This window comes from Lygodium microphyllum, chromosome 21 (assembly GCF_053477565.2).
Source record: "Lygodium microphyllum isolate KBCC chromosome 21, Lygodium_microphyllum_v1.1.10, whole genome shotgun sequence".
Taxonomy (NCBI): domain Eukaryota; kingdom Viridiplantae; phylum Streptophyta; class Polypodiopsida; order Schizaeales; family Lygodiaceae; genus Lygodium; species Lygodium microphyllum.
In genome coordinates this window covers 74,659,510-74,677,239 of record NC_141155.1, presented here as the reverse complement: position 1 = coordinate 74,677,239, position 17,730 = coordinate 74,659,510, and positions in this window count along the sequence as shown.

Below are 17,730 nucleotides of genomic sequence, written 5' to 3'. Positions count from 1 at the left end.
TACCCTTATGTGGAAAATAAACATATGGAATATAGATACTTCTTTTATGAATAAATTTATGCATTTTAATTTTTTTCCTTCTTTGAATGTATATCTGTAAGACTATCTTTTTAAATATTCCCTTCTTTTGAACTCACATGATGCACATTTTTATACATAGTAACTTACCTGCGGTTGCACATAGCTAACCACCTTCAGGGTCCCAACCTCTTGATCGACATTATTACTTATCATTGTGTATTAGTAGCTTGAACATTCAATTTGGATCCTCTTGCTATGTTAGGTGGGATCTCCTGAGAGATGTTCCATATCAATTTTACTTCAATTCTCTCAAAGCAAAGCATCAAAGAGAGACTATCACATTTATTTAGGACGAAAATAGATGCACCTTTACTGATGATGACTAGGATATGCTAATGTTTTCCACAAGCATCTCTCAATGCTAGCAAAAGTTCTTGGATTTCCACTCTAGGACCAATCAACAACACTCTTGGGCTCAACTTTGGCTAGCATTGAGAGATGCTTGTGGAAAACATTAGCATATCCTAGTCATCATCAGTAAAGGTGCATCTATTTTCTTCCTAAATAAATGTGATGTATCCTAGTCATTAGTAAAGGTGCATCTATTTTCATCCTAAATAAATGTGATAGTCTCAAGAGAGACTAAATGTGCACCTTTACTGAAGAGAGACTATCACATTTATTTAGGATAAAAATAGATGCACCTTTATTAATGACTAGAATATGCTAATGTTTTCCACAAGCATCTCTCAGTGCTAGCCGAAGTTGAGCCCAACAGTGTTGTTGATTGGTCCTAGTGTGTTGCTAAAATCTTGGATGTGGAAATGGAGAGAGTCCTTGGAACCTTGTTGAAATTAGCTTGCTCTTGGATAAACCATTCATTGAAGGGGAGGTATTATCTGTGCTCAAGTCTATGAAGAGGGAAAGTCCCTTAGCATTTATGGGTTTTAGGTAGAGCAATGTCTTGCTTTTCAACTTTCAAGATGCATGCTTCAAAGCTCTAACTAGCTCAAGTTATTGGACCATGAGTACCTTAAACCTTTTGGTTCTAAGAATTGTGTATATGTATGTATGAATACAAGAGTAGATGTAATGCTGAGTAATGTGTGTGTGCCGAGGGGTGTGTGCGAGTCATGTGCATGAGTATGTAAAGAAGGAGTAGGAATAAGTAGTATGTGACATGTGTCTATGTATGTACTATGTGTTGAGATATCGAGCTCCACTCGTGATACGCCAGGGTGACCGTTGTATATTTATGTCACCGACTTGTCAGTTGCAGACGCGGTTGGTACACCGCCCATGAATAATAGCTACATGATAGCTATCCTTATCTACTCTAGTTCGTGGCTCAGTTAGTATGCCACCTTAGTTAGTTGAGTTTGGTTTGAGACCCATATATAGGGTTCTTCTATTTCTTTGTACTAGAGTTCTTTTGGCTTACACAACTAAGAAGAGGAAAACTGTTTTCAGCCTCCACCCTTGTGTGTCTTCCCCCATTGTGCAAGCAAGAAAGCTTCAAGCGAGACTCCTTCCTTCTCTCCCACAATCTTGACATGGTATCAGAGCCTTGTTCGTGGTAAGGAGCTCAAGAAAGCAAGCCAAGGTCGCGGTGGTCTGGTAAGAGGAGCAGTGTTGCTTTCATTTCCTGTTTTGGGAGCAGATCTCTGCAGGTAGCACAGCCGAAAATTGCAGGAGTGCATTGTCTCAGGTTGAGACGCCCTTCGCGGTGAAGCAAGAGGGCAGTATATGCTGCGAGAAAGGGCTTTAGCCCTTGGCGACCTTGTTTTTTTGATTTGAGGCCATTTCGGGGCCTGTTTTGCAGACGGAAGTTTTCTGCACGCACTCAAGAAAAGGCTCAGTTTTATGCTGTGCGACCACTGTTCTACAGGTCGGTGAAAAGTTACTGTAGAAATTGCATCGTATGCTTGTGCGCAGAGACATTGGGAGTTTCAGAATCATCCTTGGTTCCTGTTTATGCAAAATCGTCACTAGGAAGTGACTGTGTGGTCAAATACCACTTTCGCCAGTTTTGCAGATTTGCCCTTGTGAGGGTGAAGCTGTGTTTTTTGCAGTGACAGAATTTCTTGCAGTATTCTGTAATGGCGTCTGATTCTCTTTCACAGATTGTCACTGAAAAGCTTGACAAGAACAACTTCCAGGCATGGAAGTTTAGAATGACGAATTTCCTTATGGGAAAAGGATATTGGGAATTTGTTGCAGGAAATGAAGAAGAACCAGTTCTTCCTGATGTTCCCAATCAACAACAAATGCAGGCATTTAAAACATGGCATGAGAGAGCCAGGAAAGTTATGTATTGGCTGTCTATCAGTATTTCAGACTCTATGATTGTGCATATTCAGGATGCAAGTACGCCAAAGGAGGCATGGGATACTTTGTCAAAAATGTATAGCACAAATACGCAAGCCAGGAAAATGCAGCTCAAGCAAGAGTTGCATAATGTGCAAAGAGAAAGTATGAGCATCAACGACTACCACATGAAGGTGAAGAAGATTGCAGATGCACTTGCTTCCATTGGGTCGCCAGTGGAAGATGATGATTTAGTTTCCGTGACCTTGAATGGTCTAGGAAAGGATTATGCACAGTTTCGGACATCCATTTCAGTTCGTGAAAGATTTCCTGATTTTGAGGAGTTGATTGCTCTTCTAATTTCTGAGGAACAGAGAAATGGTGGTGCATCTTCTTCAGGAGGAACTTCAAAAGAAGCTGTCTTCTACTCAAATGCTGGAAGAGGTAGAGGCAGAGGTAGAGGAGGCCGATTTGGAGGCCGTGGCAGAAATCAGAATATGCTGCAAACTCAAGAAAACCAGTCCTATGGAGGAGGACGTGGTAACTCTAGAGGCAGGGGGAGCCAAAGAGGTCGTGGTGGATGGCAAAGAGGCCAAAATGCAAACAGTAATGTTGAATGCTACTATTGTGGTAAAATGGGTCATATGGCTAAAGACTGCTATAAAAAGCAGAATGACATCATGAATGGAAAACTGCAACAAGGGAATTATGCATCTTCTAGTAGACAGGGTGATGACAGAAATGAGCATTTGTTCATGGTGCAGCACATGAACAATTCTATGACAAGTGCAGAAGAAAGCAATGATGTATGGTATGTTGACTCAGGTGCATCAAACCACATGACAGGTCATCCAGAATGGATGGAGGATGCAAGAAAAATGGAAAAACCAGGATTTGTGGAGACTGGTGATGATACTGCACATCCTATTGTGCAGATTGGAAAAATTCCCTTGTCTATGCAGGGTGGGAAAAAGAAATACCTGTCCGATGTATTTCATGTCCCGAATATTACCAAGAATCTGGTTTCAGTTAGTCAAATGGTTGAACAGGGCTTGCAGGTCAGATTTAATCCTCATGGATGCTTTGTTGAGGATATGAAAAATAAAGGTCGCTTGATAGCAAAAGGAAAGAAGAAGGGCAGAATGTTTACATTGGATGCAGACATGTCTGAATTGAGTGCAGCAATGTTTGCACATGGGACCGGTGTAGTTGCAGATATTGATATCTGGCATAAACGCATTGGTCATGTTAATGTACAGTGACTTAAATCAATGCAGGCCCAAAATATTGTTGCAGGATTGCCCAAATTCAAGGTTGCAGAAATGCATAAGGTATGTGAAGCCTGTCAGTTTGGAAAACAGGCAAGGAAACCATTTCCTAGACATGTTCAAGAGAGTGAGAAGCCATTGGAATTAATTCACTCTGATGTGTGGACAACTAAAGCTGCATCTCTTGGAGGCTGTCATTATTTTGTCAGTTTTATTGATGACTATAGCAGAAAAGTTTGGGTGTATTTTATGAAAAAGAAAAGTGAAGTTTTTGGGCATTTCAAAACTCTTAAAGCTATGGTTGAAAAAGAAACAGGCTTGCAGATAAAATGCCTAAGGTCAGATGGAGGGGGAGAGTACCTCTCAAATGAGTTTGCAAAGTTCTTGCAGGAGCATGGCATAAAGCAGCAATATTCATGCAGTTATACCCCACAACAAAATGGAATTGCAGAAAGGAAAAACAGGCATATTGGAGAGGTATCTCGTGCCATGCTCAATGAAAAAGACTTGCCAGATTTTTATTGGGCTGAAGCAGTTGCTACAGCAGTCTACATAATGAACAGGACTCCCACTGCAGCAATACATGGAATGACTCCAGAGGAGAGGTATACTGGTAGGAAACCAGATATTTCTCATTTGAAAATTTTTGGTTGCATTGCCTATGTACATGTGCCAGATGAGCTGAGATCCAAGTTGGATCCAAAAGCTGAGAAGTGCATCTTTATTGGTTACTCTCTGCAGCAAAAAGGGTATAGATGCTATAACCCTTCTACTCGTAAGTTTACAGTGAGCAGAGATGTTGTTTTTGATGAGATGAGTAGCTGGTATAGACCAGTAAATGTGATTGATGATGAAGATGCACAAAATGGTAATGCTACACAGAATTCACAGCAGCAGTCACAAAATATTAGTGGACCTGGAGCGTCCTCTAGCAGTGGTTCACATTCTTCGCCATGGACAGGCAGATTGAGATCAGGAGAATCTTCTCAAAGCAATGCAAATAGTGGTATGCAGGTATCACGAAAAGGAAAAGAGAAGGTTGATCAGCCCATGTTTGATGTGAATGCAGGTCACTCTTATGTGGATGGTGAATCCAGTGGCTCAGAACAGAGCATTGATGATGAGTTGGGTATTCCTTCTATTGTTACACCTGGAGTAAGGAAGACCAGGGATGTTTTGAGAGCACCTGGGAGTGAACCTACTTTGCGCAGGTCTACAAGAGCTAGGTATCCTGTGGATAGGCTGAAATATGATGGATTTACAGCCATTCACTATGCATATATGGTCAAAGTGATACAGGAACCAGAACCCACATCTTTTGAGCAAGCCATGGGAAAAGAAAAATGGGAGAAAGCCATGGATGAAGAAATGGATGCCTTGGAAGCAAATGCTACATGGGAGTTAGTACCTTTGCCTAAAGGTAAGAATGCAATTGGCTGTAAGTGGGTTTATAAGGTGAAGCACAATGCTGATGGTTTTGTGAACAGATACAAGGCAAGATTAGTAGTCAAGGGGTATGCACAAACATATGGCATTGACTATGAAGAAACATTTAGTCCGGTTGCAAGGATGGCAACCGTAAGAGCAGTCATTGCTATGGCTGCATCAAAGGGATGGTCTTTACATCAGATGGATGTAAAGAATGCCTTCTTGCATGGTGATTTGCAAGAAGAGGTCTATATGGAGCAGCCACCAGGTTATGTGCATGCTGTTCATCCTGAGTTTGTTTGCAGGTTGAAGAAAGCCTTGTATGGCTTGAAGCAAGCACCTAGAGCATGGTCTGACAAGATAGGACAGTATCTTGTCACTATTGGCTTTCAGATTTCCAAGGCAGATTTCTCACTTTATGTGAGAAAAACAGAGAAAGGTATTATGCTGCTTGTCATTTATGTTGATGATTTGATTATGACAGGTGACAGTGATGAAGATATCCTTCATGTGAAAATGCTATTGAAGCAGAAGTTTGAGATGAAGGATTTGGGAGAGCTGCGTTATTTCTTGGGCATTGAAGTGATTAGATCACCAAGTGGGATACAGCTCTTGCAGAGGCAGTATGGATTGGACATGCTGTCCAAATATGGGATGACAGGCTGTAAGCCTATTTCAGTTCCTTTGGAGCAAAATGTGAAGCTGAGCACAGATGCAGGTGAGCTTCTAGAAGACCCTACTATGTACAGACGCATAGTAGGAAGTTTGATTTATATGAATATTACCAGGCCAGATTTGAGCTATGCTGTTGGATTGGTAAGTCAGTTTATGCAGGCTCCAAGGAAACCACATTTGGATGCGGCTAGACGCATACTTAGGTATGTGAAGTCCACATTGCAGTATGGACTATTTTATGAGACTGGGGTTCAGATACAGTTGCATGGATACACTGATGCTGATTGGGCTGGTAGTATTTCTGATAGACGATCTACCAGTGGATATGTATTCTCTTTTGGGAGTGCTGCAGTCACTTGGAGCAGCAAGAAACATCCTACAGTTGCCTTGTCGAGCACAGAGGCTGAGTACAGGGGTGCAGCAATGGCTGCATGTGAGGTAGCTTGGTTGCATAAGCTACTTTATGATATGCATCAGTCTACAGATGGGCCAGTTGTCATTTATTGTGACAACATGAGTAGTATACACTTGGCAAATAACCCAGTCTATCATGCTAGAACAAAGCACATTGAGGTGCATTATCACTATGTGCGAGAGAGGGTTTTACTAGGTCTTATTGATCTAGTTTATGTCAGCACAGAGGATCAGGTAGCTGACATATTCACGAAGGCATTGGGCGCAGAGAAGCTGCGCAAGTTCAGAGACCTGCTTGGTGTGCAGGAATTGGGATTGAGCTCGAGGGGGAGTGTTGAGATATCGAGCTCCACTCGTGATACGCCAGGGTGACCGTTGTATATTTATGTCACCGACTTGTCAGTTGCAGACGCGGTTGGTACACCGCCCATGAATAATAGCTACATGATAGCTATCCTTATCTACTCTAGTTCGTGGCTCAGTTAGTATGCCACCTTAGTTAGTTGAGTTTGGTTTGAGACCCATATATAGGGTTCTTCTATTTCTTTGTACTAGAGTTCTTTTGGCTTACACAACTAAGAAGAGGAAAACTGTTTTCAGCCTCCACCCTTGTGTGTCTTCCCCCATTGTGCAAGCAAGAAAGCTTCAAGCGAGACTCCTTCCTTCTCTCCCACAATCTTGACACTATGTGTATGAGTACATATGTACATGTGGTGAATGTTTCTATATATATGCCATAACTTATAAATATCATGGCAAATTTAATATATTTCTTTCAATATTTTTTTCACATGAATGGCGAAAGAGCAGCGAATAAAAATTTTTAGAGTTATAACTCAACCTACTGGAGTTTCGAAAAAATAAAAGTACAGCCATTTGACGACACATAGCCACTAAAATTATCTATGACCGCAAGGACAAGTAGTGCATAATTTTCCTCCTACATTAGTGAGGTAGAGTAAGCAAGTAAACATCTTTTTTTTCTGAATATGGTTGGAAAGAAATTGATCATAAAATTTCATAATCCTTACAATGTCACCCTGAATCTCAATACTATGGAACCCCAAGAGAAGAAATTTATTCTCAAGTAGTACAAGCCACTGAAGTTTGATGGTAAAGGAAGGGACATTCCAATTAAAGCAGAAACATGGATAGAATCTATGGAAGACTATTTCACTGCTACAGGGACAACATCATCAAATCAAGCCATGATCGCCAAACTAAAACTCACAGGAGGTGCTCGTCTTTGGTGGAAACAATGGTGCAAGGACTAAAGAATACTCGAAGGCGCTATCACTTGGGACAAAATTAAGGATGTATTACGTGGGAGATATCTTCTTCCCACATATCAAGCCTAGAAGATGAACGATCTCTTCAATCTAAAGCAGCTAAGCCTAAGCCTAGAAGTCTACTACTCCAAATTCGTAACACTTCTAAAATATGCACCTACGATGGATGTTTCACAAGTATCCAAATTTTGCAATGGTCTAAATCCACCCTTGAATACATGTCTTGAATCAATGAGACCATCGGATTTACAAGATGCATCGATTGGAGCAACTCCAATAGTTCAAGAGATTGAACAAAGGACAAGAAATGCAAAAAATTCGAACAAAAACAGTCAGAACAAGGGCAACATCCAAGGTTATGCGAAAAGAGCCCAGGGACAGTACCAACCAAACAAGAAGAAGAAGGCCAAGTCAAATGTAGTGGGAAGCTTTATACCCACAGGAAGGAGCAATGAGACTCCAAGGTGTTTTTATTGCAAGGAACCAAGGCATTTCAGGAGGCAATGCCCAAAGCTTTAGTTTTGCAGGCAAAGCCAAGACGCCATGGGAAAGGTTGCTGGAATGAACCTAAAGGAGATCAATAAAGATAAAGATCCCACGATGAAATCCTATATGGAAAGAGCTAGAGTACACTCCACTCTCAATAAGAAGGGTCCAAATCGCCAATTCTCAGTAATTCAAACACCAACTGATTATCAAGGTAAACCCTTTCGAATTTTAATCGACTATGGAAGTACCCACTCTTTCGTATCACTACTCTATCAACACAACAAACTAGCAGGGTAGAACTTAGCTTGGGTGGCAATTCTTCCAAAATGAACTTTCGAATTATGAATCTTGGGGCTTATGATTGTTTGCTAAGAATGGGTTGGCTAATTCCAAATAATGCCCATATCCATTGTGGAAAGGGCCAAATAACATTCCAGAACTCAAAGGGAGAATAAGTAACCACTCAGGGAGAAGCATGAAACCCTAAGGTTCAGCTAGCTAAAGCCACCCAAATAGTAAAGGGACTAAAGAAAGGATTACATGTCTATCTAATTAAACTCAACAAGGCTAAGCAGGATAGTGAAACCAATGATCAACAATCTTGGTGGCTAAAAGAATATGCAGATGTTTTTTTAGAAGACCTGACAAAGCTCCCACCAGCAAGGGAAGTAGATCATGAAATTCAACTCATTCCATGCACTGCCCTCGTCGCTAAACAACCTTAATGAATATCAATTCCTGAAGCCATTGAGTTGAAAGAACAACTCAAGCAGCTATTAGACTAGGGATAAATCCAACCAAGTAATTCACCATGGGGAGCCCTAGCTTTATTTTAGAAAAAGAAAGACGGAACACTCTACCTTTGTGTCGATTACCATGGATTAAAACCAGGTGACAGTGAAAAATAAATTCCCAAGATAGATGAGTTGCTTGACCAACTCCAGGAAGCAAAGGTCTTTTCAAAGATTGATCTTAGATCATGATATTATCAAATAAGAATTAGGGAGGAAGATATCCCTAAAACTTCTTTTAACACAAGGTACGGTCATTATGAGTTTATTGTGATATCATTTGGGTTAACAAATTCTCCTATCACCTTCAACAAGTTGATCCAAGACATTTTTCGACCCTACCTTAACGACTTCGTCCTCATCTTCTTTGATGATATCTTAACGTATTCCAAGAATGAAGAAGACCATAAACCACAGCTAGGAATAGTTCTTAAAATAATGTGAGAGATGGACTTTAGGAGCCACTTTTGAGTCATGCTTGAAGCATTTGAGGCCCTTTTTTGGAGCAAGAAGTGCATAGGAAGCACCAAGGACCAAATTTTCATGCAAAATCAAACAGTGGTGGATGGCCGAGAGCTGGAGTTTCCCTAGATGCATTTCGACATCAAGAATCCAATGCAAGTCTTGGTTCATGGATCGGAGATCATTTGACCCTCCATTTAATCCTCGTAAGGTTTAACATTATAATGTAGCCACTAGATCCATGAGCCGAAAAGTGTGTAATGAAGGCCAAGTTGATAGATTTCAATGTTGCGGAGTCACTTGTCTAGACGGATCTTGAATCCGAGTTCATTTGCTAGCTCAAAACAAAAATATCCACTTAGGGACAGTGTGAACAAAAATAACCGAACCAGTTATTTTGAAGTTAATAACCTTAGGCTTAATAAAAGCCTTAAAAAACACTAAAAAAGTGACGAACAAGGGGGGGGGCACAAATTTTTTTGCACCCCTTCCAAATCTCATCGATGATGCTTCAATCGTGATTTGTTTAGAGAGAGAGAGATATTCAGAGCAGGGAGAGGAAGGAGATGTGTGTGATTTTTCTAATTTTCATGGAGTATTAAGAATTATGAAAATTCAGTATTTCTCTCTCCTCTCTCCTCTTTGTGGCTATTCATATGCATCAAGTAAGGAGAGAAGGGGAGGGTTGTGATGACGAATTTGGACCAAATGATAATGTTGGAGAGATGGAGGATGTAGATCCGGCTAAGAGAGTGCATCAGCAGAGTAAAGAAGAACTGTCAGGGGGCTCCCATCTATGAGATACGAGCCTCGAAATTGCGTTTTCTATGCATAAGTGAGAAATTTTTTTATTTTATGGAAAATGGTTAAAGAAAGGGTTTGATTTTGTTTGTTTTTTATTTCCCATGTTACATTCTATCTTAAATATGAAAGAAAACAAAAAAATATGATGATATAATAATTTTCCACAAAAACAAAACTCGCAAGTTACGATTTTTATAAAAATAATGAAATTAAGGATTTTCCTTGAGTGTTTTGGGGTAATATGGGACAAAAATGAATATGAAAATGATGTTGAGTGTCCCTGATCAGTGAGAACTCATAATTCTGAAATATCTCATTTTTATGAAAAAATAAATGAAAAAATCAAGAAAAATAAGGAAAATTTTAGTTTTTTCACGTAAAATTTTAGAAAAAAATACATTTCATGTTTATGAGTATATAACAAGGCTGGAGCATAAGGATCAACAAGCCTCAATCAAGCCTTGTTTCTATGTTATATTGTGTTTTTATCGATTTATACATGAAAAATTGCATAAAAATGAACCCTACACCTACCCAACGAATGCAAAACCTAAATGGTATGAGAGAAGAGGGTTTGTCAGAGTGGTTAATTGCTAAAAGTGATTCAAATTCTAATTTATTTATCTATGCATAACATATAAGATAGATTATCATTTAAATTAAGGAGACTAGTAGCACGAAGAAATTTGGTGCTAGTCTCTATCAACACTGCAAATACGACTAGTTGGAAAATCATTAAAGGGATGTTTTTGCACTTCACCTAGCTGGTTTCTAATGACTAAAAGGCTTGAGCACAATGGTCATACACACTTGCATTGAGCATAACATGGTATCAAACCTAGACGCATTGCAATTGTTTGCAGAACATTGACCTATGTGGAGTGTGTAAGGAAACTCGAGCTATAGGGTAGATGAACACTTTCTTGGGGCAAGATTAATAAGGAACTATCAAATCTCCTGGATCGTTCAAAGTATATAAGAGTGGAGATTGTTCATCTGTGCTTTATGTTAGAGCAACTCATTGAGATGCCAATCCTCTTGGTGTAGGAGAGTTGTAGTGGGGCCACGGCATTCATTCGGAGGGGTTGCATCCTATGTTTGTGTTACATGGTATATTATACCAAGATGTATGGGATCTCCCTCTGAGGATTAGGGAAGGGTAATCATTGAACTATGTTTTACTACAAACGCAATATCTATAGTAGTGATTAGGGCAGCGTGTCCCTTAGATGCTCCTGGCTACAAGGCCATGTGGGGTTGTCTTGTGAGTGTTATAGAGGCCCGACTAGTGCCTATAGCTAGTGTTGGGCCTATTTTAGGTCCCAACACAAACAATGAGGGCCCGCAGACTATATACTTAAAAGAAGAAATGTGCTTTCTTCAAGAAGTAGATTGAATATCTACAATTCATAGTATCGGCAGATGACATTTCACTAGATCTTGCCAAGTTGCAAGATGTAGAAGACTAGCCATCCCCAACAATGATCAAGGAAGTGTGAAGCTTTCTAGGGCTAATGGGCTGGTATAGAGTCTTCATTAAAGACTATGTCTCAATCGCCACCTAACAGGCTTCTCAAAAAGTAGGTCTCCAATACGTGGACGTTCGTCGAACAATCTAGCTTTGAGAAGCTTAAGTAGAGTTTGGTAACCACCCCTACCTTAAGGCTACCTGACCTTAGCAAAGAATTCGAAGTCATAACTGATGCAAGCTCTCCTGCTTTGGGTTATGTGCTTATACAAGAAGGACATCTAGTAGCCTATGCTTCAAGAAAATTAAAGATCCACGAAAGAAACTATGCCACACATGATCTAGAATTACTTATTGTAATTCATGCCTTTAAAATATGGAGACATTACCTACTTGGTAATAGGTTTTCTCTAATCACTGATCATAAAAGCCTAAAGTGGATTTTTACTTAGCTAGATCTCAATATGAGACAACACCGATGGGTTGAGACCTTGCAAGGATTTGACTTTGAAATCAAGTATAGAACATGCAAGGAGAATGTGATTGTAGATGCCTTGAGCCATAAATCATTCCTTAATTCTCTAATCCTAGAAGAACCCTCTAGGGTTGGAACCTTTGCCACAATAATTTTGATGCCCAGTAACCCTCTCATAGAAATGGCTAAAGAAGAGGCATTGAAGGATCCAAGCTATGAGAACTTGTTAAGAGAAATTTCCGTCAAGGATTCAAATCCAAAACTCAAGACTAAGTATCATGATTTTTCCATAAATGAGGAGCTTGCCTATTACATGACAAGACTATGTATTCCTACAAGTCATGAGCTCAAAAGGAAAATACTGTGGGGAGCTCACAATTCCACATTTTTGGGCCATCTTGGTAATGCTAGGACTCTTAATACAGTCATAAGAAGCTTCTACTAGGAAAGACTCAAGGGTAATGTACTCAAGTATGTAACCAAATACTTGAACTACCAATGAATTAAGGCCAAGTTTGTCAAGTTGCCAAGAAAGCTCTAGCCACTTGACATCCCTAAAATGAAATGGGAGGACATTAGCATGGAATTCATAGTTGGATTACCCTTGGTACAAGGAGGATATAACTCCATAATGGTAGTCATTGATATGCTAACAAAAGTTACCCACCTTACTCCTGTAAGAATCAATTACAAGGCTTTCGATATCGCCAGGCTTTTCATTAAGGAAATTTTTAGGTTACATGGATTACCCCAAAGAATCATCAGCGAGACGGCAATTCTCTCTTGACCTCAAACTTTTGGAAGAGTTCATTTGAAGCTCTAGAAAGCCAGATCTGATTCAATACTCCTTACCATCCGCAAATTGATGGTCAAACAAAGTGGGTCAACCAAGTTATTTAGGACATAATGAGAGCTTATTGTAATAGGGAACCCAAACATTGGATCCAATACTAGATTTTAGGACAAAAATGACATATTTTTGATATTTTGGATATTATTTATTGTAAATATCCTAAAAAGCTATGGAAAAATCTAGAACAGGGTGTCATGTAAAAAAAGTAAGTGGCTTTTTTAGCCAGTATCAGAGATTTAATGAAAAAATAAGGATTGGCATAATCACGTGCGTCACGATCACAGTTTACAAGCAACAAACAACACTCCAAACGGGGAGAACAAGAAGGGGTGATCTAGAAGAATTGTGATTAGGTGTCATGGGGTTATACCCCCCATTTTCGAGCCAACAAAACCATCAAATTTGCAGTTTGAGCATCAGATTGCATCTTAGAAGCTTCAAATTGCTGATTTAGCCAAGATCCTCTCAATAAAGGGCTCTTCTTCATAGCCACAACTCTTTTTCTCTAATTTAGCTATAAATAAGAGGCATGGGGAGCCATTGAGAGTAGTCCGAGCAAGAGGGGAGAGGCCCTTCTTAGGAGTATAGAACAAGAGGAAGTGAGGCAAGAGAAGCGGGAGCACAGGAATTCCTCGTCAAGAAGACAAGGAGGATACTTTTGCAAGCTCTTGAATTCAATTCGTCCATCCCTTCTATCCTATTCCCCCTTGTGGAATCAAGACTCTTCTCAATTTCTCCAAAATTCTTGGTGAATGTCCCCCCCCCTTCCCCCATCAATCTAGTTACCCCTAAGCTCCTTCGCCAAATTTTTCTTTTTGCGATCTTGTGATTAAAGACTATCGCCCCAAAAGAAAGCTACGAAGGTCTCGGAGGCAAGAGTTGCTAATAACGCTGTCGGCATAATTACTATAAATGGAATGGCGAGTATGAGAATTACAAATAAAGTTGCAAATACCATCAACTAAGCACCTGTCATGGATCTTCAAGTACTACAAGCACCCGTCATGGATCTTCAAATACTATTTTTTTAAAATAAAAACAACTAGCAGGTTTTTATGAGTGAACATGCAATAGAAGCTACGTGTGTAAAATAAGATTTTACTTTATTCGTGCATATAATTTATTTGAGGAATTTTTAACTGCAAATTTCAAGGGGTAACTTGGGTCTATACAAGATGAACCTAAGCAAGTACGAGAAAGGTACTGTATCCCTAAAAGATTTAATATTTTTTATTTTTTAAAATGTTAATCAAACAAAATCTCTGATGGGTAATCATGAACGCTAATCTTGGGTATATAAGAGACCTTGAGATGTAATTGCCAAATGATACTGTTCGTAATTAAACTAATCAAGATTTTCTTTTATCGCGGGAAAAGACCCACAAAACTCCAAGGGAGTTATCCTCAACTATGAAATTCTTGCTTAAATTCAATCCAAACTAATCCTCAAGGAAGAGAAAGTCTAGGAAGACTATTGGAAGGTATTGCCACTTGTGTTGATTTGTCTCGAAGTTATTTTTTAACTTATGCTAGTTTTCCTAGATGTTATTATTTTTTAAAAGAAAAGACTTGTCTTGGAAATAAACTTATTAAAAGTTTATGTATAATGCATTTGAAATAATATGTTTGTGATTGTAAGCTAGGTACTGATCTTTCCTAAAATTATTAGGTTAAAATATGGATGATTGAGTAAGATCTCGGAGTAAGACAATATTCTGGTGAACAAAGAATGCCGATTGAGACAGTGTTCTTAATGGTGCTAGACCTACCAAGAAGGCCAATGTGAATAAAACCTACTCCGAGGGGTTTTTCTTTTTTTGTTTTGTGTTAGTGAGTTTAAACTAATCATGACACGAAAGGTCTTGTCGTAGGGAACTCTAGTCTTGGTAGGAGGAGAGGAGGGTACCAGGGGGCTCTAGTCATAAACTTCTTAGGCTCTTACAAACTACCAACTACCCTTTGATTTCCAAAGTGTGTCTAGAAGTTCCAATACTAGTTGGGGAACAGAACTTAAAGAGAATAATAATTTGAATAGAAAACATTGTAAAGATCTTTTTTTTCTGAGAGGAACTATTAAGAAGGACTTTCTTTACTCTATTTTTGTGTCGTGAATAAATGGTATGTAACAAATTTGTATTAGGAGACAATTCAAAGAAGTTGTTTTTATATGTTGAACCTGAAGCGGTAGGTAAATAGAGAAGTAAAACTACTCTCTCAAGGGAAGTGGGAGAATATAACCCTGACTCGATCTAAACCTATGGTTGGGTGGTCTCGATAAGCACTACCAAGAAGACCCTACTATGTACAGACGCATAGTAGGAAGTTTGATTTATATGACTATTACCAGGCCAGATTTGAGCTATGCTGTTGGATTGGTAAGTCAATTTATGCAGGCTCCAAGGAAACCACATTTGGATGCGGCTAGACGCATACTCAGGTATGTGAAGTCCACATTGCAGTATGGACTATTTTATGAGACTGGGGTTCAGATACAGTTGCATGGATACACTGATGCTGATTGGGCTGGTAGTATTTCTGATAGACGATCTACCAGTGGATATGTGTTCTCTTTTGGGAGTGCTGCAGTCACTTGGAGCAGCAAGAAACAACCTACAATTGCCTTGTCGAGCACAGAGGCTGAGTACAGGGGTGCAGCAATGGCTGCATGTGAGGTAGCTTGGTTGCATAAGCTACTTTATGATATGCATCAGTCTAGAGATGGGCCAGTTGTCATTTATTGTGACAACATGAGTAGTATACACTTGGCAAATAACCCAGTCTATCATGCTAGAACAAAGCACATTGAGGTGCATTATCACTATGTGCGAGAGAGGGTTTTACTAGGTCTTATTGATCTAGTTTATGTCAGCACAGAGGATCAGGTAGCTGACATATTCACGAAGGCATTGGGCGCAGAGAAGCTGCGCAAGTTCAGAGACCTGCTTGGTGTGCAGGAATTGGGATTGAGCTCGAGGGGGAGTGTTGAGATATCGAGCTCCACTCGTGATACGCCAGGGTGACCGTTGTGTATTTATGTCACCGACTTGTCAGTTGCAGACGCGGTTGGTACACCGCCCATGAATAATAGCTACATGATAGCTATCCTTATCTACTCTAGTTTGTGGCTCAGTTAGTATGCCACCTTAGTTAGTTGAGTTTGGTTTGAGACCCATATATAGGGTTCTTCTATTTCTTTGTACTAGAGTTCTTTTGGCTTCCACAACTAAGAAGAGAAAAACAGTTTTCAGCCTCCACCCTTGTGTGTCTTCCCCCATTGTGCAAGCAAGAAAGCTTCAAGCGAGACTCCTTCCTTCTCTCCCACAATCTTGACAGATCTTCTATTAGACATACTACCAGCCCAATCTGCATCTGTGTATCCAAACACCTGTACATCTGTACCTGCCTCATAGAAATGTCCATAATGTAATGTGGACTTCACATATCTCAGTATACGTCTAACTGCATCCAAATGTGGCTTTCTAGGTACTTGCATAAACTGACTCACAAGGTCAATAACGTAGCTCAAGTCTGGCCTTGCAATGGTCATGTAGATCAAACTCCCCACTATCCTCCTGAACATAGTAGGGACTTTTATCTCATCCCCAACATCAGCACTCAACTTTACATTCTACTCCAATGGGACTGAAAGTGGTTTGCATGCTGTCATACCATACTTGGACAATATATCCAAGCCATATTGTCTTTGGGACAGCCATATACCATCATCACATGTGATCACCTCAATGCCAAGGAAGTACCTTAGCTCACCTAAATCCTTCATCTCAAACTTCTTCTTCAAAAAGTCCTTGACTTCAACAATCCCACTATCACTATCACCTCTAATAATCAGGTCATCCACAAAGATGACTATGATGACCAAACCTACATCTCCCTTTCTCACATAAAGTGAGTGATCAGCATCAGAGACATAAAAGCTAATATTGACAAGATACTCTTTGATCTTGTCAGACCATGCTCTAGGTGCTTGCTTGAGCCCATAGAGTGCCTTCTTCAACCTGCACACATACGTGGGATGCTCTAAATATTCATAACCTGCTAGCTGATCCATATACACTTCTTCCTGCAAATCACCATGCAATAAGGCATTCTGCACATCCATTTGCTACAACCTCCAACCTTTGGCTGCTGCCAAAGCAATCACACATCTGATAGTTGCCATCCTAGCAACTGGACTGAAGGTTTCTTCATAATCTATGCCATATGTCTGGGCATAGCCTTTTGCAACCAGCCTAGCTTTGTACCTACTGATAGAACCATCTGCATTGTGCTTAATCTTATAAACCCACTTACATCCAATAGCTTTCTTGCCCTTTGGCAATTATACTAGATCCCATGTCTTATTGGCCTCTAATGCAGCCATCTCCTCATCCGTTGCTGCATCCTAATGAGTATGACCAACAGCATCCTCAAAACAAGTGGGCTCAACATCCTCAACTAGTTTCACCATATAAGCATAATGGTGAGGTACATAACCTTCAAAACCAAATCTTTTAACAGGGTATCTGACCTTGCTAGGTCTGCATACCACCGGATCACTCAATGGAGCCTTTACATTACTAGGAGCTCTCTGTACATCTGATGTCCTGACAGAAGGAATACCAAGCTCATCATCCAAGCTCTCTAAGCCACTGGAGTCTCCATCAAGAACTGCATCAATGCCATATGACACTTTATTCTTTCCTTTGTCTTTACCTGTAGTGCTACTAGATGCACCTGAAGATGTAGAGCTACTCCTTAGTCTCCGAGACCAAGGACTACTAGATGATGTCTCTGGTCCACTAAGAGTCCCTGATTCTTGCTTTTCAGCCTGCACACACTTCTGCAATACCATTTTGCTGTGGGGTATACCTGCATGTGAACTGTCTCTTTATCCCATGAGACCTAAAAAAATCACTGAACTCATTCGAGAGGTACTCTCCCCCTCCATCTGACCTCAAGCACTTTATTTTCAAGCCTACTTCTCTT